The following is a 23,663-nucleotide window of genomic DNA, read 5'->3' as shown; positions in this document are numbered from 1 at the left end:
AGGAATAAATAAAAGGCATCCAAATAGAGACAGGGTTAAAGTATCCTTGTTTGCAGACAATATGTTTCTATATCTAAAAAAAAAAAAAAAAAAAAACAACGAAAGTCTCTGCCCAAAAGGCTCCTAGATCTGATAAAGAATTTCAGCAAGTTTCAGGATACAAAATCCCAGCTGAATGCCAAGTCAAGAACACAATCCCATTCACAATAACCACACACAAAACATTACCTAGGAATACAGCTAACCAGGAGGTGAAAGATCTCTACAATGAGAATTACAAAACACTGCTGAAAGAAATCACAGATGACATAAATGGAAAATTATTCCATAGTCTTGGATTTGAAGAATCAATATTGTTAAAATGGCCACACTTCCCAAAGCAATTTACAGATTCATTGCTATTCCTACAAAACTACCAATGACATTCTTCACAGAATTAGAAAAAACTATTCTAAAAAATTCATATGGAACCAAAAAAATAAAAAAAAATCCCCACTTCAAACTATACTACAAGGCTACAATAACCAAAACAGCATGGTACTGGTACAAAAACAGAGACATAGACCAATGAAACAGAATAAAGAGCCCAGAAATAAAGCTGCACACCTTCAGCCATCTGGTCTTTGACAAAGTTGACAAAAACAAGCAACGGGGAAAGGACTCCCTCTTCAATAAATAGTACTGGGATAACTGGCTAGCCATATGCAAAAGATGGAAACTGGACCCTGTCCCTACACCACTATATTCAAAAATCAACTAAAGATGAAATAAGACTTAAATATAAAACTGAAAGCTATAAAAACCCTGGAAGATAACCTAGGAAATACCATTCTGGACATAGGCCCTGGCAACGATTTCATGATGAAGATGCCAAAAGCAATTGCAACAAAAATTGACAAATGGGAGCTAATTGAACTAAAGAGATTCTACATAGCAAAATAAACTATCAACAGAGTAAACAGACAACCCCCAGAATGGGAGAAAATATTTTCTAACTGTGCATCTGACAAAGGTCTAATTTCCAGAATCTATAAGGAACTTGAGCAAAGTAACAAGTACAAACCAAAGAATCCCATTAAAAAGTGGGCAAATGACATGTAGACTTGTCAAAAAAACAACAAAAAAAGAAATACATGTGGCCAACAGGCATATCAAAAAATGCTCAACATCATTAATCATTAGAGAAATGCTAATCAAAACCACAATGTGATACCATCTCACACCAGTCAGAATGGATATTAAAAAGTCAAAAAATAACAGATGCTGGTGAGGTTGTGAAGAGAAGGAAACACTTATGCATTAGTTCGGTCACTGTGGAAAGCAGTTTGATGATTTCTCAAAGAACTCAAAATAGAATTACCATTCAACCCAGCAATCTCTTTCTTTTCTTTTTTTTTTTTTTTTTTTTTTTTTTTTGAGATGGAGTCTCACTGTGTCACCCAGGCCCAGGGTGGAGTGCAGTGGTGCGATCTCAGCTCACTGCAACATCCACCTCTCACAATCCACCAATCTCATGATTGCATATATACCCAAAGGAATATAAAGTATTCTACCATAAAGATACATGTACACATATGTTCATTGTAGCACTATTCACAATAGCAAAAACATGGAGTCAACCTGAATGCCCATCAATAGTAGACTGGATAAAGAAAACATGGAACGTTTACATCATGGAATAGTACACAGCCATAAAAAGAATGAGCTCATGTCCTTTGCAGCCACATGGATGGAGCTGGAGACTGTTACCTTAAGTGAAATAACACAGGAACAGAAAAGCAAATATCACATGGTCTCACTTACATTGAGTACACATGGACACAAAGAAGGGAAGAATAGACACTGAAGCCTACTTGAGGGTGTTGTGAGGGAGGAAGGTGACGATCAAAAAATTATTAGGTTGGTGCAAAAATAATTGTGGATTTGCCATTATTGTTATTATTATTTTTACACCAAGTCTGTCTCCAAGGCTGGAGTGCAGTGGCGTGATCTTGGCTCACTACAACCTCTGCCTCCCAGGTTCAAGCAATTCTCATGCCTCAGTTTCCTGAGTAACTGGGATGACAGGCATGCAACCACAGACACGGGTAATTTTCTGTATTTTTAATAGAGACATGATTTTGCCATGTTGGCCAGGCTGGTCTTGAACTCTTGACCTCAGGCGATCCATTTGCATTGGCCTCCCAAGGTGCTGGGATTACAGGCATGAGCCACTGTGCCCGGCCTGACATTACTTTTAATACCTATCGAGTACTGCTAATATCCTTATTACCTTGATGAAATAATCCGAACACCAAACCCCCGCAACACACAATTTATTTATATGACAAACCTGCACATGTACCACTGAAATTAAAATAATAGTTAAAAAGGTAAAAAACAATTATAAAAAGCTTAAAACAAAGGCATAAAGGAAAAGCAAAAAGATAGCTAGAAAATCCTCACACATGTGGAAATTAAATATATACTATAAATAACCTATATAAAAGAATATATCACAATGGAGCTTAGAAAATATTCTGGACAATGATCATGAATATAATCATATCATAACATGTGGAATACAACCAGAGAAGCAATTAGAGGAGATGGTGTGGAGGTGGGAGGGAGTCTATTTTAGACAGGTTCTTCTGAGAAATTCTCTTTGATGAACTGACATCTACCTATAATTAACTGAAGGAATGTGCCAAAGGATTTTAGGGAAGAGTTTACAGGCATTGCTGACAAATATGCAAAGGTCCTATAGCAGAATGTGCTTAGAGTGACCGAGATAAAGTAATGATAGGTAATTGTTAATTCTAGAACCAGTTCTAGCACAAAAGTATAAACTAACAACAACAACAACAAAAAGATCTATTGCATTTCAGCTGATATTGCTGCAAAGCTTTCCATCCTCCTGGCCCCAGCTTTCCTTCCTGCAACCCTCAGGCTGTTTTCATCAATGTGGCAGTAGCCTGGCTTGTTAACTTGCCAGGGTAAAATCTTAGATCTTTCGCAGTTCTTGCCAGGAAGCTGATTGTTAAAGTTTTATGAATTTTGCGTCAGTTGTGGTTATGGTGGTAGCTCAAAATGAACCGCAGTGAATAGATTTATAACATGGAAATCAGCAAATGCTACAAATCAAGATTTGTTTTTGTTTTTGTCTTGAGAGCTTGTTGTTAAACATTTATGAATATACCACAACCAGAGAAAGATTCATGAAAAACAGGATAAGAGCTGTATCATTTGGCAGAACATAAGGCCACTGGAAGAGCAGATGAGAGAATTCCAGATGTAATGGCTGAGCTGGGTTAGGTAATCAATGCTGGAATGGGTTACACTCAGTCAGAAAACAATGAATAGATAATTTGGTGGTTCTAGAAACTGGGTTATGAGACTGAATAGAGTCATAAAAAATGGACTGGTAGAAAAGGAAAGGTACTGTTTTGTCTAAAAAGTTTACACATCAATTGTTTCAAAACATATCTTCTTAAACTCTCTATTTCCAACTTCTCTCTTTTGAAATATATCACCTCCTATTTCAGAGAAGAAACAGATGGAATCAGACTTAGATTTGAATTCATATCCCAAAACCCACAAAGCAAAGACATCTGTGCCCTTCCTTACATGCCTCTGCTTTGGCAATGCAGGGGTCTTCCTCTACTGCTTTCTTATTCTTCTGTTTGTGCTAGGGAGCTCATACATCCTCTTGAATCACTATTTCAATTACCATTTTAAAATTCTTATCTTACTAGAAATCTCTTTTGTGCTCTTTTCTTAGAATAATTGTTTCTCTTGGTATGCATGAAGCCACACATTCTTTTCTTTTCTACCCCATTACAATAAATAGAAATGCTTTTTTTCCCATTGTTATGATCTAAGGAAACCATTTCATTAGTATTTACAGTCTGATTGTCTTTACCCATTTTCCTTTCCTCTCTGGCCAATTATTCTATTTTCTTCTAATGACACAGTAACATTACATTACACTTTTACGATCTTTTCCTTTACTCTCTTTTTTTTCATTAGAATATACAATCTATGTTATTCACTTCTCTAATCTTAGCATCTTCAGCAGCACCATCCAATAGAACTTTCATGATGAAAATGTTCTAAATCTGTACTGTTCAAAATGGTAAGCACTAGCCACAGTATCACCTGATATCACTTCTGATCCCTTGAGTATCAACACGCTTGGCTAAAGCAACCAAAGAATTGACTCTTAATTGTATTTTATTTTAATTACTTTAAATAGCTACATGTGGCTATTGGCTACCATACTGGACAGCACAAATCTATACAATGCCTGGCACATCCATAAAGTCTGGTTGAAAATGAAAGGAAGTATGATGGAAAAAACACATGAATGAATGAAATGCCTGCAATCTGTTTATAATCCTACAGATTTGCCTGGAACTTCACTTTTCCCTCTGTCTAGTAAAGCTTTCTAGCATTGGTTCTGTTATCCAGTTTTCACTCAAATATTTACTTGTTTCCACATTTCAAGAGTATATGACATATATACATCCTTTTGTTTCACCATTCTTATGCTAGCATCTCAGCAAGTCACTATATTGCTCTAATTTTGTTTGTTTCTTCATAGCTAAAGCAAAAATTCTGATCTGTCTATCATTCTGGTCAGAAAACCTCACTTTACCCATTTTCTCTCACAATTTTATTGGTAATTGTCTTGTTTTATTTATAGTGAAAAATTGCAAAACAGTATAAAAATAATGTTGTACCCTATAACCCAGCCTTAAAAATAGTTAATAATACAATTTAAATTCCTATTTAGTCCTCAGTGGTCACATTTCCTTTCTTGCCTCATCAGAAATTACAGCCATCAAAATCATAATCCAATGATTTCAGTATATTTTTACCACATATATGTCCTCCAAACAAAATACTGTGTAGAGTTAGCTTTAATACTATCTGAATAATAGTATACTGTAAAAAAAATTCTACATAATATTTTCCTATTCAGTGCACGTTTTTAGGTGTATTCATGTTGCCACACACAGCTATATAGTATTATTTCACTGCTGTATAGAATTTTATTGTATTAGTCTATCTATTATCCTATTGATGAACATTTCCATTGTTTTTAAATATTTTCCATATTGTAACCAATTTTGTTTTAAGGATACTTGTACACTTTTCTTTGTGTAAAGCACTAGAATATCTCTAGGGTAAGCATGTGGGGAAACACATGTTGGGGTGTGTATGTGTGTTTTACCTTCAAGAGTTCTAGATAAAGTACTTTGTTAATTCTTTGCATTATGAAGATCTTCTCTCACTTTATTCCATGTTTTTTCTTTGACAAAATGTTGATTTTTTAATGGGAAAAAAAGCATCAGTTTGGATCATCCATTGCTCAAATCCACAAATTAATAACTAAAGTTAGCAACTAGACAACTTAGAAAACTCATTCCAAACACCCATAAAAATTAAAGCCTTAAAGTCAATGATGGTAAGTGCCACCTACTCTTGTAAAACCTAACACTTACCTGTATTTATAGATTTTATCTTTGTCATTTTTTTATGTTATTTTAATAGCTTTGATATAGCTATGCAATTAATAATACACTACTTTCCTGTTCTTTCATATTCTCCTGAAAATATTGAGAAAGTTTAGTTCATCTTAAATAATTTCAGTAGCCATTATTCCCTCCTTTATTTTTTCCAGGAAACAGTGCAAATATATTGGTATTCTTCCAGTAATTATAAAAATCATATTCACTGTTTACTTTTACTAGTTTTATCTATAGCTTAGCTGATTCACTTTATCCAAATATGCCCAGTATTAGTTAGAAGTCTACATGTCTTTTGTAAAGAAGATAAAAATGGTTTAACAATGGAAAATACTTCCTAATCTATAGAATATTTGAAAAATAATTACTTGTTTTTTTCCAGCTTTACACCTATAATATAACTGAAATTTTGAACTCACTTAATGTCAATGTGTAAGGTACGTGGATGTGCTTTAGTCAAGGAATAGGCCAAAGCAGACATCCAGGCCTGTGTGACTCAGTGGGATTGGTGCACAGGCAGACACCTCCACTTGTTATATAAACTATTTGTGTAAGTTCATACTTGGTTCTAAGTCATTATTGTCTGTAGAAGGTGTAACTACCCTTCTGACGCTGTGCATAGGACTTGACGGGGCGCTGGCACCCACAGAAAGAGAGAGAGAGAGAACCACAACTGTCTGTCTTGCATATAGACACAAGGGAGCCATGGCATGGCCCAGAGAGAGAAAGAGTTAAGCTGCTGACCCTAAAGGCAAGGTAGGGGCTGACATGCAGGGGTGGGGGTGGCAGGAGCCACAGAGCCGGAGCAGACAACTCAGATAAAGACGGTGTGAGAAAGCTGCTAATGAGAGAGCTAGTGCAAGAGAGCTACTAATGAGAGAGCTGCTGAATTAAACTGCATTTCACCTGCCTACAGCCCCTCAAGTGTTCTTTCAGCTATCTGCCCATCCACTCACTCCCCTTGAACCTCAGCATGGGCTCGAACCTGACCCCGGGCGTGACATTTGGCATAGTCGTGGATCTAACACATAGTTTAAATAAAAATTGTGTCAACAGGGCTTAAAACCTAGATGACTGGTTGATAGGGGCAGCAAACCACCATGTATACGTATGTAACAAATCTGTACGTTCTGTACATGTATTCTGGAACTGAAAGTAAAAAATTAAAGTGTCCAATATTTTATCCATACAGCTTCTAAACCCCTATGCAAGGTTAAACGTAACACATAAGACCACAGAATACACAAACAACCCAGCACGGCAGCAAACAGGAAGCAGAGACAGAATCTCAACCAAGGTCTGAAAACAGGAATTTCAATATTAACAGAAACAGAAGAATGACCAACCACTACTGAGACTAACAGTTTAAAATGTCTACATCAGGTTGCCAATTACACTGGCTGTCCTCAATTAATTTAAAAACAAAAATTAAAAAAAAAAAAACAAAAACCTGTAACCTGAAACACAATATTTATGGAGAAGATACTGGGAAATTTCAGCAGTCCATCCGTAAGAAAAGCAGAATTACAGGAACTCACATGCTGTCAGCATTCTCCCTGCCGTGGCCTCAGATTTCTCTTTTTATAGTCATTTCAATTTTCTTTCTGCAGTTTGACTTCTCCGTGTTTCAGAAATCTTAGCTACTGACACCTCCTGAGTTTTATAATATAAAGCTTCAGCCACCAAAGAGAACGCTGACTCTTACACTTGATTCCAATTATCTCTAGAGGCTTTTAATTAGCCTTACTTAGATCAGGTGTCGTATCTGATCCAATCAATCGTTGCTGGGAAGTCAGGATACTTGTACTGTACTGCTTGAGTCTGTTCTCTGGCCCTGGCTACATTCATGGCCAGGATGAGGATGCTGTCTCCTAACATGGCTGCCCTCATGATGATACTGGGGCTGATGGGGCCGAGGAGAGGAGAGAGAAGAAAGTCTAAGTCGACATTTCTAGAGGTTCTCTTCCAAAAATAGCAGTAATACTAACAGGTGGTGGTTCTACACCCAGCTGAAAAATATTTTGGATATCATGTATAGATGTTCCCGATTCATTTTTTCTTTTTTCTTTTTTCTTTTTTTCCGCATCTCTGTAAACACCTGGAGATGGGATGTTCCTGATTAGCAGTTTTTCAACAGAAAACAAAGCTATATTATGAGGTAACACAAAATCATTTATTAAGTATGATATTGAAAGGATTAAATAAATGTCTAAGAGACTTAACTGAATTATTCTGTAAGATCCACTTCAATATTCTATAATGCTTGATTTATTTCATTTCAGCCACCCATTGTTTCCTTTAGTAACATTAGCTTGTAGCTTTATGTTTATGTCACTGTGACTTATTTAGGAAACAAAGATGAATAGATGAATAAGGCAATTTGCACCCTCAAGGAATCCATCAATTTGACCAGACACACCTTTTTTGGTAATAGCAAGGAATTTTTTCACAGGGCATAGAAGTTGCATGCCCATGAGACAACAAAAATATTAAATCATACATTCCTGCCATCTCTTGCCTCTCTATTTTACATTCTATATTCTAACCACACCAGTCATCAAGACAAGCCATCTGCTTCCATGAAGCCATTCCTTTGCAAAGCCTCTTTACTCTTCCTTTCCTTAGGTCTCTAACTAATAAAGTTTCCTTTTACTTCTCACTACAAAACATATTTGCTTTCTTCTTTCTTTGTACTTTCTTATCAATTCAGTATCATATTGCACTTATAGTCTCTTGAATAATTGTGTATGTGTGTTACTTTTCCCACTGAATTAAGAGATCTGAAATGGTAAGGGCTTTGTCTGTTTTATATTTTTATTTTTTTATTTTTTTTTTGAGACGGAGTCTCGCTCTGTCACCCAGGCTGGAGTGCTGTGGCCGGATCTCAGCTCACTGCAAGCTCCACCTCCCGGGTTCACGCCATTCTCCTGCCTCAGCCTCCCGAGTAGCTGGGACTACAGGCGCCGCCACCTCGCCCGGCTAGTGTTTTGTAGTTTTTAGTAGAGACAGGGTTTCACTGTGTTAGCCAGGATGGTCTCGATCTCCTGACCTCGTGATCCGCCCGTCTCGGCCTCCCAAAGTGCTGGGATTACAGGCTTGAGCCACCGTGCCCGGCCCTGTTTTATTTTTTATAATGAAAGCCCAACAGAATATAAAATTATTTAATTGTATTATAATAAAATGAGGATTGTCAACAATGGGAAAATTTCTGAGAAACGTGATCTTGAAAATCCAAGTTTGAGTTATTGTTAATAAAATAAAGTAAAATAATTAACATTTACATGTATTTTAAAGAGTTTCCAGACTTCATATTTGTTCCTAACGTGAAGGAGCATAATCCTGCCTTAAACATAGAAAAGATTCACATTTTATAATAAACTATAGGTCAATATTCTAATTACAGTTTCTAGGGAAAATATTCGAGTTTTCAAGATGCAATCACTATGATTCATTCTTAACAATTATTTTCGAAGTTATTTCAACGAACAATGAAGAAAAACGATTTGCAAATAAAGCAAAAACAATAAAAGCAGACAGAAGTACCAAAAATGTACTTGTCAAATATTGACTGTTATTTTAAGTTCCAAAATGTAAAAATCTTATTTTAGAAAATATATAGTAACTTAATAGGAGACAAGCATAAATCATGCCTTAAGAATTGCTTTTACAAAAATATCTTCTTTACCATCTTTTTTATTATACAATAATAGACTAGATTTTTTGTAACATTGCAAAGATATTACAAAATAGTAAAAAATCATGAAAAGATAATTGTTCCACGTCTTTCCTATACACAGTTACAATACTTTCTTTTATAAATCTTTAAACTCTATAACTATGATTCCTAATCTCTCCTCTCTTTCTTTGGTAAAGTTCTATTGACTTTATGTTTGTATTACATCCAATAGATTAGAGTTAAGATGCTTTCAATATTACATCTCATGGTTTTGCTAAAGCCAAGCACATCTTTGGAAAGATTAAATATCATTTTTCTCATATAAATCAAATTAGAACTCACAGAGTCAGTTTCTACCCATATATCTACAAAGATATCTCATACAGTATTCAGAATTTGTCTGAGTAAAGAGATGAGCTTTTCACCTTCTGGTAATTACTTGAGACTTAAAGAGTGACAGGCAATTCAAATCAGCTTTCACGATGTTAAATTATTTCCTAGGTCAATATCATGTATCATGTGTTATTATTTCACCTCTGAGTTATATCAAACAATTTTGCAGTGAATATCCTACAAGCATTTACATTTTCTGACAAAATATAAAGTACTTACATCATTTATATTGAATAAGTACTTTTTGTCTCAAATGTAAAATAACAAATTTTGATAAATTTTAAGCTTCAAAATTCTTATGAAAAAACTATTTTGTGAATTAGAAAGTACTATGCCTGTTTTATTATGACATAGCTTTTGTTCCTGAAGAAATTTCTTTCAATTCTATTTTTTAAGAATGTCAATAACTATTTATTGAACACTTCTGCACATGTTTGATAGACATATGGAGGTATATAAGAAAATAATGAGACAACTCCTCCAGAAGTTTTTATTTATTTGGAGAAATTACTAATACATAAAATATCTAGAAAAGTCTTAACCCAAGAAAAACAAAAATGATAGCTTATACTTAAAACATACCAGGTATTCATTTACTCCTCAGCAGCCTACTGGCCCTATTTTGTAGAGAAGACCCTAAAGCACTGAGAAGTTAAACCATTTACCAGGTGCTATCCCTGGGCAGTGCAGAGTCGGATTTAGCCCAGGAGTGTGTCACCACGTAATCCCAGCATCCTGGGAGGCTGAGGCAGGCAGATCACAAAGTCAAGAGATCGAGACCATTCTGGCCAACATGCTGAAACCTCATCTCTACTAAAAATACCAAAATTAGCCAGGCGTGGTGGCACATGCCTGTAATCCCAGCTACTCAGGAGGCTGAGGCAGGAGAATCACTTGAACTCAGGAGGTGGAGGTTGCAGTGAGCTGAGATCGCCCACTTGCACTCCAGCCTGGCAACAGAGCGAGACTCCGTCTCAAAAAAAAAAAAAAAAAAAAGAATTAAGGGGTGGATGGAGTGAGGGTAATATAACGTGTTCCTAGGGTGAAAAAAATGTAAAAAAAAGAGTTCTCAGGGTCCTTTAATGTGTAATTGTGTGCAGTAATGCTTTTAAATGAGAATAACATGTGCAGTATTTTTCAATCAAGCTTTAAATTGTAAGCCTGGTTGAACGGAATCAGGAGAAAGAATTACAAAGTCTGTGCTTGAGACCATAGAATTAGGCTCAAAGTCAAATAGATTAAAAGTTTAAAAGGACAAAACAAAATGAACAACAAGAGAAAAATGTTTTTATAAAAGATCAGATTCTTGAGCATAACACCAAAACCACAAAATGTTTTAGAGCTATGACTTCATAAAAATATAAAGCTTCTCAGCATTACCACTCAAGTCAGGAAAAGATACTGCAAATGTGGATAACAAAGACTTTCTGGATTAATATATAAGTAGTTAGAAAAATCAGTAATTAGAAATGAAATATCCAAACAGAAAAGATGAACTAACGACTTGGAACTGGCAACCCCTACAAAAACTGAGAGAGAAAGAGAGGGAGCACAGAGAAAGAAGGAGAGAAGGAGTGGGGTGGGTGGCGCAGGGTGGGGGGCGGGTAAGAGGGGTGGGGGAGGGAGAGAGAGAGAAAGTTAATATAGGGACAAAAGTCAGTCTTCAGTAAACAATAACGAGATGAAACCATTTTTGCAGAAGTTATAATAAAGTAATAGAAGAATCAAATTATCACATAGCAAAATGTAGTAGAGACATGCAAACTGCAAAAGAGTGGCATAAAAAGTAATAACATTTATGTTGTGAATGTGTATATTAAATCCTATAAGGGAGAAAAAATAATATATGATATAAATATTACACATTCCTCTTTGAGAAAGGAAAGCATGAAATAAAAAGAACCTCTTTTAATTCAGGGAAACTTCCTTAATGAAATAACAAACGTAAAGAAAAATCACTTTTATCTAGCAATTTTTGTAAATTCAGGTAACCATGTTGTAAATCACTTATCTTCCATGGTCATTGCAACTAGAGAATATAGAGTATTTGCAACCCAAGGAAACAAAGAAAGAAGCTATTTCTTAACAAAAGTAAGCTTAAACTAACTTGAGATAGCATTACTGTTAAAGGTAGATTATATATGCTATGTTCCAGCCATTTTGTGTAAAATGATCAATACTTTCATGTTGTAAAATTATTTTCTCTTCCATCTAAAATGGAAAATTTGTTTTCAACACTAGTTTGTATTTAGATAATTATGTGACATGATAAAAACAAAGCTAGAAGATATTGGTTCAGAAACTGTATTTATATTAATCACTTCAGATACATCTGTACCTACAAAAAATTATCTACAAAAAAATAGCCTCTTGTTGTTCTAAAACCAAAAAATTGCCACAAGAGCTTTACTTGAGTAAAGTAAGAGTAAGCCTCTGATAGCTTCTAAACCTAAATATAATAAAACTATTTGGAGCTTTGTTTATTATTAAACATTATTTTTTGTCAATGTGTAACTGCTTATTAGGAGTAAATATAATGCAAAATGCACAATGAGACACTTTTGATGAAATAGTCTTTTATATCTTAACTACTCTGGATTATATTTTGGGATTGTGGTAGAAGTAATAATATGGGTTCATTGCACAATTTCCTCTTTCTCAGAAATAGGAAAACTACATTTGCTGACCTCTCTTGCAGACAGTTTCAGGACCATAACTGGATTCTGGCCAATGAAATGTAGAGTAGATCTTGACCTTAAAATCATTCCATTTGCCTCTCCAGCCCTCTTCCTTTCCATGGAACCTTAGAAGCCATGTGTTCCAGATGGCAGAGCTGCAGTGAAAGAAGTCGGATCCCTAGACCACTCCTTGAAGAGGACCCTATCAAGGAAAGCTGCCTTATCCACATCACTAACATCATCAAAGAAGAGATCTTTGTTTTGTTAAACCACGTGATGTTGGACTTTTGCAAAACATAGTCTAACCTGTTATAATAGAGGGCTGTACTATTAAGTTTGTTAACTAATCAAAATATTAATCAGTAGCTTAAAATCACAATTGCTTAAAAATGAACATGAGCAATAATAATGGAAATGGCTCAAGTGATGATTCACTGTCCTCAAAACCAAAAGAATGAAGTCTACATAAGTGAAATACAAATGATTTTACTTTTAACAGTGGAGTAGTAGAGCATGGAAAACTAACCATTTATATTATTTGGGACATTTTCTGTGTTGAAAGCCAAGAAAACTTCCTGCATACCAAGAGTCTTCACATCTTCCTTAGAACATCTGAATTATAGGCATTCTCAATTATAAACATAACAATTTTTTAAAAAATTCAATAACATGACTTTTCACAGGTCATACTGGCTATTCACATCTGGTTATTTGAATGCCACCATCATATTTTTCGTTATTTTCACTTACTGTTTGTGGTGTTATTTAAGTCAATTTACACCAATTCACATTAGGATGATATATTTTCTGGTAGATATGAAAATAAATACATAGCTTTTATAACACAAATTTTCATATACAACTTTAAATTTAGTTGACTTAGAGAAAAACTTTAATCTTGTTACTGCCAGTGATATAAATACTCCTACTAGGAGCCACTCTATAATAAAGGACGGTAGGTTCCCAGGTAATCAAACTACACCCTCCTTTACCCCAAATAGCACCATATTTGTTAAAACATTATTTTATCAGCTGAAGATATTGAATTATTAATTGCATCTGTTCTCTCTATTCAGCGCCCCCAGCTCATCTACTCCCATTTTTATATCATAACAAGACTTTGTAGTTTTTTGTCTACAGGTTTTTGACCTGGAGAAAAGCAGAAGCAGTCTGAAATCTCTTTGATCTTAACTCATGGGATATCCTAGAGAGGAATGCAGGATCAGTGAGGTGTGTAGAAGTATTCCCCAGTGGTGATGGAAGAGGTCTGTGAGCCCAAGAAGGCTGTGGTAGCAGCAAAGCAGGTGACCAGATTTTGCAGAGATGACTGCTGGGTGCACTGCAGGCTGCATCACAGGCATGAGAGCTGCCAACTGCGCTCAGCTTCTTATGGGCCTGGGGGCTACATCAAGTCAGCAGTGATCTATAAGATCCATGAGAAGGCTGGTACTCTCAGTGGAAGAGATGACACGTGGCAGGAGGGTTTGGTTGGGTATGGGGAGGGGGATACAAGTGATATCAAGATTGACTGAGGGTAAATTTGCTGCTAAACTAGTAGAAAGGTGCCACAGAATTGGAATTCTCTAAGTTGACTTAGAGAAAAACTTGAGTGTGGTGTTCTTTACACACTCAGTTTCTGGGCTATGGTTCATGCTTTCTATACCAGCAAAAGTATATTAGTAGAGCCTAAACATTTTTAGCAGAGTTTTTCTAAGCGAACTGTAAGTTTTGCTTAAAGATGGTAGTAATAGATTTCTCCAACCCAAGTTTTAATATAAATCTCCCATGCCCTCTCTTTAAACACACACACACACACACACACACAAATTGAATACTCCTTGATGCACATACCAATACCCTGTGATGCTCTTCCTTCTGATTTTACACACTCCAGGTTCCTCTCAGTAGCAAAGAAACACATCTCCTTGAGAAACACATCCAGTAACTTCTCTAAAGAAGGACTGAACCTCCCAATAAGGGAAACACTATCTTCATGCCGTTTCTACCTATGGATTATTTATGATGCTCTGTAAGATAAACGTCAGAAATATTTTTTTAATTGCATGGCTTTGTCCATAAATTTAATTACCTTTTTTAAAGGTATCAAGAAAGAGCTGCCTTGAACTTCTTCAAATCTACCGTCTCTTAAGGAACTAAATATTGAGAACACAGTTACATTGATTAATGTGGTATTAAGGCATATGAAATATGATCTTTTAGAGGCTTAATTATTGCCTTTGTAAGAGAGACTGATATTATCAACTATTCTGAGGTTATGTTTGAATAACAAAGAAATTACTCAGTGTCTGTTAACATTAGTTTAGAAATTTTAACACTCACCAAGTTCTGTTTATTCTTCTAAAGCATAACACTCCATTCTACTAGTCATTTTTATAAACCTTGTAGGCTTTAAAGTTTGGATAACGTGAAGGGTATATCGAGTTTTCCCACAAAGGATACATCTAAAATTCTACTGAGAATTGTTACCTAGGGCTGATTTTTCTGCTTCTGCAAAAGGATAGCCATGCATTGGCATGGCATCTCCAGAGTATATCCAATTTTTATTCATCCCGATTCCCTAAATGGTCTTCCTCAAAACGCAAACTACTGAATTAATACAAAGCATATGTTGCTAAATAAAAAAATTCTAGTTCATATGAGCTACCAAATTAAAATTTAATAAAAATGGAAAGACTAAGTCTCCCTTAAATATGATCTTGTCAAAAGGTCATGAGTTTTCTTTTCCTACTAGAGGCCTTCAAACACTAGATTGAAAACAGGTAATGTACTGCTGCCCTGCCCCCAACCCATCACCACTAGTCACTCAATGTTCTTCCACTTATGATCTTTACCAGAGGCCAGTAAGCCATCTATAGGGAAGGAAAATATGAGACTAAAATGAATAAGAAAATAAAGATGAATAGGGTGAAATTTCACAACGTGGTTTTATTTATCCATAAATACAGCTTTAAGCTGTTAGTTGAGAAAATGTAATAAAATGCTAAGGTTTCCTATTATGTTTCATTCTAAACAGTAAAGCGCCTTAATAGCTTCCCACTCCATGACTGACCAATAATTCAATAGCAGATATTCTGTGTGTGTGTGTGTGTGTGTGTGTGTGTGTGTGGAAAGATACTTATACTTTCTTATACGTTTCACAAAGAAAATCAAAATGGATATTACTCTGAGTTTATCATTATGCCACGAGGGAAAAAGGAAGTAATGCTTTCATTAGTAATTCTATTATTGAAATATGTTTAAGTATAAATGTTTGGCCTCTTTTAAATCACTATGACTAAGCAAAGATCTCAATACAAGCAATATTTAATATTTTTCTAGAAATTTGTTAGTATTCAGTAAAGAAATCAAAATTCATCCAACAGTATAGCTTTTGAGAAGTATTAAATCAAGCTGGAAAATTAAGCTTTCCACTAATTTCCTATTGTTCTTAAATTCTTCATTAAGAGAAACAGTTTTTGTTGCTGCAAAACAAACCAAAGATATAAATAAATATAAATAAATAATAGCACCCAGTAAGAAATCTGTGCTTAGTGAAATAACAGACAAATAAGAGTGCAAATGTGTAGCCATCTGGAGAATAAGAAAATCAAAAGTAATAAGCAGCACTGGGAATTTATTACAAAGAAATTATGCCAACAACTTCGTACAGCAGTTTTCTAAGGACATGTTCAAATTAGCGGGTAAAGAAATACATTTTATACTATATATTTGGACCCTACTGATACCATTTTATACATGATTTCATGGCATAATATTTGCTAAGTAATCTAAATTAGCTTGGCTATAAATGCTGTCATACTGATGCAAAATTTGCTATCACACCACAGTCAGTCCCCAGAAATGACACAGTTTGATGGAACTGTCTAGAGCCAGAGGTTGTGACATTGGGCTGTCTGCAACATTGTTTCAGAGAAATTAATAAATGTGAAAGCAACTGAGGTATCAGGAAGACACAAAATGGAAGGTAGAAAGGAAAGGAGATAATTAAAACTATCTAGGTCAAAGAAACAGGCAAAAGTTCATCCTTACTGTACTTCAGGAGGGCTGTATATTTCACATGGGGATCTGAAATGATTCCCATCATCATAAGGTTCATTTTGACAATTCTAACTCTCATCTGCTACTTCAGAATCTAGATGTAGGAGGAGGAACAGGGAAAAATATTTAAAATGTTCTTTCCCAGTGTCTTTATCAACTTTCAAATTTTCTGCTAATTTTCAATATCTCAGAAATCAAATTCCATTAACAGGTGACATTTTCCTGCTGTATCTTCAAATGCGGAAATTGTTATTTTGTTTTTCTTTGAATCCACAGTACCTGGCAAATATTATGTGCTCAAAAATATTTCTTGAACAGAATTGTTGAACTAGGAATGAGAGACCATCTGCAGAATTTTAGTTTAAAGTGGTCATAATTATTGGAGCAGAAAAAAAAAAAACAGCTTTAGTTTATTCCACTTAAGAGTTAATTATATTTTTAAAAAAGAGCAATTTCGGGGCCTATTTTCTTAAAGCTATGCTGTTCTCTATCATAGCCACTAGCCATGTTCAATTTTAAATTAAAAATACAGTTCCTTGGCTACATTAGTCACCTACACATGTAGCTATAAGCTACTGCATCATAGCACAGCTCTATGATTGCAGAAAAGTCTTTTGGACAATGTTGTTTTAGAGCATGTAAGCACCATATCCTCATTTCCCATGCATATTTTTCTAAAGTGTATGTTAATTTATTCATTCAAAAAATGTATTCAATATATATTATATGCTTGGCACTGATGATGCCAGAATAAATGAGACCCTTTTCTAACTACTTCAAATCTTTTGTAGGAACGTATCAGTCAACAGGAACAACACAGAGAGAGAGAAACAAGTGCTATGCGATGGAGGGCTTATTGGAGAAGACCATGATTAGAGGCAAAAAAATGACCAAGAAGACTACTGAAGTGATCTTAGTAAACATTATTTATAATAATAATAATATTTATTATATAATACTGTAATAAGCTACAGGAAGTAGAAATGGAAAGGAGGAAATAAGAGTCAAATGCTATTTAAGAGACAGAAACAGTGTGATTTGATGATAAATTAAATGCAGTAACTGAAAAAGAGGGATCTAGAATGACTCCCGTATCTCTAGCATGAAAGAATGAATAGCCTGCACTGCCATTATCTGAAATCAGATCTATCTGAGGAAAACTGGGTTGATGGAGGAGAGAAGACTACTGAAACTTCACTTATGGGTGCTTTTTAATAACGATGGTGTATGTGTGTCCAATACTCATGAGAAGGTTTTAGACTAGAAACAGAGTTTTGGGAATTATTATTATAGAACTATAGTTGGATCAGATCATATAACAGCAGCAATGAAGAAAAGGAATTTAGACATGAAAGTCAAGAATAGTTAACATTAACAATTTCTAGAGAAATTGAGGGAAAAAAAAATGAATGGGATCATAGAAAACAAGAGAAAGGAGTTTCAACCTGGAGTCAAATTTCCAAAAAGTAACAGAAGACAAAGACTAGAAAAAAATACAAACAGGTCCATTTCATCTAGCAGAAGGTCATGAATGACCTTAACACAAACATTTCCCATAAGTGATAGGAGCAGAGTTTAGGTAACAAGATGTCCAGGACAGAAAGAATGAGGATGATGAAAGACATGCATAGACCACTTTTTCTAGGACTTGAGCAGATACAAGCTGGAAAGAGCTAGACATGAAGTGAGATGTAGATGCAAAGGAGGATGCTATTTGTTTACTGGTTTTAATGTGGAAAAGAATTGAGCATTTATTGCTGCATCCGTAATCTATGCATATAATAGGTTCATCTTAGCTGGTTTGGATTGATTGCAGTTTATTTCCAGAGCTACTGACCCTTGGCCAATGCTGTAAAATGTATTAACTAAAGATAAATGATGTTTTATAACCATGGATCCATGAATTGTTTCAGAGTAAGATGTATCAGTCTGCTAGCACTGTTTAGTAATAATAATTGAATTTGTAATTGCACCTAATTTCAGTGGAGTCTGGGGAAGGAAGACATTCAAAGTAAAGGCTGGTAACATAGCTAGAATACATCTATATGAAAATCTTAGTATAAGAGATCTCCACTGTGAGATTTGGGTCTCCTGCTACAGAAGTGCTTCACATGCACACCAGTAGTGGTTATAGTCTGGTACAGGCTAAGAGCACCTGTGTGACCCAGAGGTGGTAGAACAAAGAAACCTGTGCCTGGAACCTCTAGGTTCTTTTTCATGCATATTTTTCTTGTGTTGTTTCTGTGTTATGCTATATCCTTTGCCTGTAATCAAGTTGTTCTGGGAGTACAAACCGAGCAAATAGAGTTTCCTAAGCAATGGAACACTTAAGGTGATTAAAGTGTAATTACCTCTGATTCACATAGCTTCTCTAACAAAAATGCTCAGCTTTTGCAACCTCGCAAAGAATTTGTCACAGGTGTAATTTGTAGACTCAACAGTTACAATTTATGAGGATAGTTTTTAACCTCAAGGAAGATAAATTTAAATAATAAAGTCTCATTTACACAAAGAAAAATTTTAAAGAAACAAAAATAATTGTTTAGTTTGTCCATTAAACAACTTACCATCAGTACAGGGATGTTCAAATAACTAATTTCCATACAAACTATAATTTGTTGGCTGTGCTCTTTTACTGTCTATTCAACCAGATTGTCGCCCCTCCACCTTTGCTTTTCTATTTAACATGCCCAGGTATCTCATCCAGTTCATTGGTTTGTGGTTAAATCCAAAGGTTTTCCAGCATCTAAGGGCAGGCTGAATCCCTTCGGTTCACATGAAAGATCTTCTAATTATCTCTGTTCACACACACATTAAGTACCCAGAAAGTGAGGCCAGATGGTAATGTTCATAGATGTAAACTAACATAAAATAGACATATCATGATTAAAGTAGTTCAATCAAATGCCAAAGAACATAGTTTTCCAATCAGTTAGATGTAGAATTCAGTTCCTCACGGGCCCCATTATTGGCTGGCTATCTGACCTTGGGAAGGGTAGTTAATGTATTTGAACTTCAGTCTTTGCTGTGGAAAATGGTGAAAATAACAATATTTCACAGTGTCATTGTGAGGGTTAAAATAAGATAATGTGTATAGAATATTTAGTCCAGTCACCAGCATACAATAACAACAGCAATGAAGAAAAGGAATTTAGACATTAAAGTCAAGAATAATTAACATTAACAATTTCTAGAGAAATTGAAGGGAAAAAAATGAATGGGATCATAGAAAACAAGAGAAAGGAGTTTCAACCTGGAGTCAAGTTTCCAAAAAGTAACAGAAGACAAAGACTAGAAAAAATACAAACAGGTCCATTAATACATGGTAATAATTTAAATTCAGTGAACTAGGGTTCATTAACAAATTACATGTCCATAAATACAATGCATGCAAATATCAGTTTTCTAATATGAAGGTAAGTTTAAATTTACCTAACTGAATTCTTATGAACATTGACTGACTATATAAAGGGACTATGGCCAGACCACATATGAAAATAAAACTCTGATCCACACGTCTGCATCAACCAGTCCAGAAAGCCAAACCATAACTTCCACACTGATCAGCCTGGAACAGTCAGGACTTTGTTGATGACTGCCAGCTTTCCTAATTATTGCTCCTGGTTCCAATTCAAGACCAAGCAGAGAAAGCCAAATAAGATCCTCAGACTAGTCCTATAAAATATCCTGCTTCTAGTTAGCCCTCCTTCAGCATCACCATGTCAATAACCTCCAATCAAAACATACCTGAAGCTTTATAGCTTTCCCACTCCCTTGTCTGCCTTTGAGTCTCTCTCCAATGCAAGTGATAGTGGCTGACTCCCTTCCTACAGCAAGATCTGAATAGATAGCCTCTGCTGCTTCTAATGTGAGTGGTCTTCTTCTATTTCAGCAGCATTATAAATGAAGTTAAAAGTTCAACATCAATTTTAAAATGCCATATACAGCATACACACACACACACACACACACACGGCAAACACACACACATAATTAGTGTCATTGTGCAGAAGTTACCATGGCCATTAGAGCTCACACACATGCAACCATCTGCTTGTAGATGTTCTAATTTTCCACCAGGTATATAACCCAGATGCTTATAAAATAATCAATCCAATTCTCTCCCTGTATCATTTCCTCAATACAAATTCTTCAACTACTTTAAATATTCCAGTGCTTAATCTTTCTGCTTTTCCCTGCTCATTCACCATACATCATCTTCCTTTCCATTTTGTCTGTACTCCGCAGTCTAGCATTTTAGCAACCAATATCCTCATTGATCTTCAGTCCCATAAGCCTAGATAAACTCTGAGTAGACAAATACGGATTTTTCCCCAGCAATTCTCTTTCCTAAAGGGCTCCTTTTTTTGTGAAATTGTTTTCCCACTCTATCCACATAGTCTGACATTGCTGCCAATTGTAGTAGTCCTATCCCCAACATAAATGCTCTTGGGACAGACAAATTGAACCAACTGAAGTCAAGAAGAATCCATCGAGTGTTTCTAGATTTTCTTTTTAGGTGCAAGTTTGGGAATTTATGAGTCCAGTGCTCTTGGAAATCATGGTTCTAGACTGGTGGAATAAGCCAGTGTGAGAATGAAGTCCATATTCTAAAGACAAAAGGAAGAAGAATATATGCAGTTATCCCATTCACTGCTATGCAATATAGAACAGGAAGAAAAATTCTGAGGATGTGGTAACAAATTAGTTGAGTCTGAGGTTGTGTTGAATCTGAGGTGGGAGCAGGAGAGAGAAGTCTGGGTTGTGGATAAAAGCTCTGGCAGCAATCCCAACCCATTCAGGGATAGCGCGTAGACTAACAATCAAACTCATTATCGATAGTTCTGGAAATTAGCCAGATATAGTTTATAATAAAATTTTATAACTACAACAGTAAAGTGAAAAGTATTATATATTCAAGATAGAAATACAATAGTTTCTGTACGAATGTCTAAATAACAATTGAACACAAATAGCTGAGAATCCTCTAGATTCTTGGACTTGTCTTGCAACTAGTCATGTCTCTGAGTTCTTAAACTTGGTAAGTGGTGTTCTAAAACCTATTACTACAGCAGGACCAAGGAACAATATTTTGAGGGTAGGAGTGCTCAAGAATGCTGTATTTGGGTCAAGATGCCCAGAGCAATCAATACACGACAGATTATCCAACGATAAATAGGAGTGATAAGCTACCACGTCAATTCACAAATATTTATTGAGTAGTGGATGAATGTCAAGAAAATAATAATAGAAAATGCTTTGAATTGGCAATCGGGAGATTCTTATATTCCTGAGTTTGAAGATTGCTGGATCTGACTTTTGTCAAGTCATAAATCAGCTCTAAATATCACTTTTCTCACCTGTAAAAGGGAGGTGTTGGAGTGGATCATCTTATTTGGGATGCTTTAAAGCAAGCAAGTATACAATTCTCAGCCTCTCCGCCAGGAAGGTGTTCACTATTTGACTTGATTGAGCAGACACTTGAAAATGAAATATCAAGAAAAGAAATCAGTAACAGTTCAAAGGAAAAATACATGAGCCACCACAAGGCGGCCTTATAAGCAAAATAAAAGTCGAAATAATTATTTTAATGGAATAAGACGCTAGAGACGCAGTTACAGACAAGATGAAGTTCCTCTAGGCGGCCAGAGGAGGGAGACTCTGCTTCCCTTCCCCGGCAGTGGGGACGTGGGGATTGGGGGACTGGGGAACTGGGAACTGGGAACTGGGGACTAGGGGACTTGGGACTTGGGACAGGGGTTGGGGGATTGGTGAATTGGAGGCCAGGGAAACAGGGGGACAGCGGGACCGGGGGACTGGGGAATTATGGGACTGGGGATTTGGGGGATTGTTTTCAAACGCTCGGGGCAAGGACTCCCCGCCGCCTCCGGAAGGGGTGAAGAACGAGGCGACTATAACTCCCGCGGGGCGGCCGGGAATTGCCTTTGGTTCTCCCGCGGGAGTCGCGCAGGCGGGCGACCAGGCGGAGTGGGCGCCGCCCGGCAGCTCTCCGGGCCGAGGGGCTAGCGTCCCCGACTCACCGTCTCCGCGCTCTCCTCGCGCGTCTCCCCGAGCCGCGCCTGCTCAGCCCTCCGGCTCAGCTGCCTTCGAGGCCCCCAGTCGGTTATCCCGTATCCAGGCAACCGCGAGGGCAGCTGCGGGTCCTGACTGGAGCCCTTGGCCCCTGACTCCCCGCGTTTCCGCGCCTGATCAGCGCTCCAGGCCGCCGCCGCTCCGCGTCCTCCAGGTGTCTTTCCGTTTCTGTTGTAACCAATTTGCCAGCCCGACTCCTTTCCCTCTTTACCGGAGAGGGAAGGGGTGGAGAAGAGTCAACGCCCTTTCGTACAACAGTGAGGTTAGAACATGAAGGGATCACAGACTTTGTCCACCTTCGGGAGGACCACAGGGCCTCTGTCTTTCTTGCCACTTGGGACGATACAACCAGGACTCCATGGATAACCCCATATGGTTTGGTTGTGACTTCAGTATTGAGAAACCTCAACTGTTAAGGAGGAAAGGAGAACTTTTCCTAGTGTCTGGAAGTGGGGAAAATGACTAATTCAAGCCATTTGTCTAAGGGTCTCTTTCTTTCAAAACCAAATTTTTGAAGCATTGATCCTTATGACAAAATACTAAATGGCAGGCCGGGTGTGGTGGCACATCCCTGTGCCAGGCGTGTCCTGTCCCAGGACTTTGGGAGGCCGAGGCAGGAGGATCCCTTGAGCCCAGTAGTTAGAGGCTGCGGTGAGCCAGGTTCGTGCCACTGCACTCCAGCCTGGGCGACAGATTAATAAATAAATAAATTAGTGGCACAAAATGTATCACCTACATTTTGTTTCATCATCTGTGAATATACACTGTGAACTGAAATAGGCTTCGGAGAAGGACAGTCGTGTCTTACACTATTCTCACCGTCTTCCTGAATGAAAAAGACTATAAACTGAAGACAGTTAAAAAAAAAAAAAAAAAAAAAAAACCGGATCAGAATGAAGATTCACATTGTCATCCAGAGAAATCATTTTTCCAGGCAACACTGAGAACAGGCAATTGCCTGCCAAGGTTAAATCAGCAAAATCTATTACTTTAAGAGGCAATTTAATTAGTAATCCTTTTCTAAGAGGGGAAAACCAGCAAGTCCGTACCTGGAATGTGATTCTTTCAGACAAAGATGAAAAGAAGGAAGCAATAACCAGCAAACTGGTGGAAGGTCTTAATCTTAATATATGCAGAAGCAGAGCTCTTTTTGTAATTAAAAAATAGATTCAAGAATGCACTCCACTTTCCCATCTCCCTCCATTAATTATTAAACTTTGACTTGTTCTCAATACAATGTTAAATTACAAACCA

At 36.5% G+C, this 23,663-nt stretch overlaps 1 protein-coding gene across 6 annotated transcripts in view; it reads right to left on the bottom strand.

Annotated features, from left to right (window-relative positions):
* CCDC178 (coiled-coil domain containing 178) overlaps positions 1 to 22,710 on the bottom strand; it is a 525,224-nt gene extending 502,514 nt beyond the window's left edge. For 3 of the 6 annotated variants that reach the window (XM_031934542.1, XM_031934544.1, XM_023207483.2), the window contains exons 1-2: positions 22,358 to 22,444; positions 21,677 to 21,796 (exon numbers count right to left, since the gene is read on the bottom strand). The gene's annotated coding sequence lies outside the window, so the exon portion shown is untranslated. Of the gene's footprint in view, positions 1 to 21,676; positions 21,797 to 22,198; positions 22,295 to 22,357; positions 22,445 to 22,620 lie in introns of those variants that run through there. The other 3 variants (XM_023207480.2, XM_023207482.1, XM_031934543.1) reach the window with 3 other exon arrangements.
* Between the last annotated feature and the right edge of the window lie 953 nt (positions 22,711 to 23,663).

The sequence above is a fragment of the Piliocolobus tephrosceles genome, chromosome 18 (genome assembly GCF_002776525.5).
Source record: "Piliocolobus tephrosceles isolate RC106 chromosome 18, ASM277652v3, whole genome shotgun sequence".
In the NCBI taxonomy this organism is placed as follows: domain Eukaryota; kingdom Metazoa; phylum Chordata; class Mammalia; order Primates; family Cercopithecidae; genus Piliocolobus; species Piliocolobus tephrosceles.
Note: the sequence above shows the minus strand (reverse complement) of the source record. Positions and strands in the feature narration are given on the sequence as shown.